The sequence below is a fragment of the Choloepus didactylus genome, chromosome X, assembly GCF_015220235.1.
Source record: "Choloepus didactylus isolate mChoDid1 chromosome X, mChoDid1.pri, whole genome shotgun sequence".
Taxonomy (NCBI): domain Eukaryota; kingdom Metazoa; phylum Chordata; class Mammalia; order Pilosa; family Megalonychidae; genus Choloepus; species Choloepus didactylus.
Window position 1 is genome coordinate 105,687,061 of NC_051334.1, and position 1,274 is coordinate 105,688,334.

Below are 1,274 nucleotides of genomic sequence, written 5' to 3' on the forward strand. Positions count from 1 at the left end.
AAAATGAGAACTTCAATAGTGAAAGAGAAATTATAAATAAGAAACCAGTGGAATTTCAGGAACTGAAAAATACAATAACTGAAATGAAAATTTGAAAAGAGGGGTTCAACAACAAATTGGAGGAGTCAGAGAGATCACCAAGGTTGATTAGACAATTTAAATTGTCCAGTAAGATGATCAGGAAGAAAAAATAATGAAAAAAATGAACACAGCCTGAGGAAACTCTAGTACACCATCAAACATACCAATATTTGCATCATAAGAGTACCAAGAGAAGAAAGTAGCAGAAAAAGTATTTGAAGAAATAATGGATGAAAACTCCCCAAATCTGATGAAAGCTACAAATATACAAATCCAAGATACTCAACAAACACAAAGACGGATGAACCCAAAGAGAGCTACACTGAGACACATTATAATCAAACTGTTAAATGCCAAGAATAATAAAAGAATCTTAAAAATACAGCAAGGGGCCTTGCAGATGCCACCACCCACAACTGCAGTCTTTCACTCACCGCCATGGTCAACCCCACTGTGTTCTTTAACATCACCGCCAACGGCGAGCCCATGGGCCACATCTGATTCGAGCTGTTTGCAGATAAAGTTCCAAAGACAGCAGAAAACTTTCATGCTCTGAGCACTGGGGAGAAAGGACTGGTTATAAGGGTTCCTGCTTTCACATAATTATTCCTGGGTTTATGTGCCAGGGTGGTGACTTCACATGCCATAATGGCGCTGGTGGCAAGTCCATCTACAGGGAGAAGTTTGATGATGAGAACTTCATCCTGAAGCATATAGGTCCTGGTATCTTGTCCATGGCTAATGCTGGACCCAAAACAAATGGTTCCCAGTTTTTCATCTGCACTGCTAAGTCAGAGTGGTTGGATGTCAAGCATGTGGTCTTTGGCAAGGTGAAAGAGGGCATGAACATTGTGGAAGCCATGGAGCGCTTTGGGTCCAGGAATGGCAAGACCAGCAAGAAGGTTACCATTGCCAACTGTGGACAAATTTGATTTGTGTTTTGCCTGAACCACCAGACCGTTCCTTCTGTAGCTCAGGAGAGCATCCCACCTCCCCTGGTCTGTTCAGAGTATCCTGTCATCGTGCCCTTGCTGCAGTTCTTTGGGTTCTACATTATCCTCCACCTTCCAAGTCTAGCTGGATTGCAGAGTTTAAGTTTGTGATTATGAAATAGAAAGTTAAACAACAACAACAACAAAAATATATAGCAAGAGAAGTGATATGTCACATCACCTTAATAAGATTAACATCAG

At 41.1% G+C, this 1,274-nt stretch overlaps 1 pseudogene; it reads left to right on the plus strand.

Annotated features, from left to right (window-relative positions):
* The first annotated feature begins 519 nt into the window (after nucleotides 1-519).
* LOC119523361 lies at nucleotides 520-1,013 on the plus strand (annotated as a pseudogene).
* The last annotated feature ends 261 nt before the right edge of the window (nucleotides 1,014-1,274 follow it).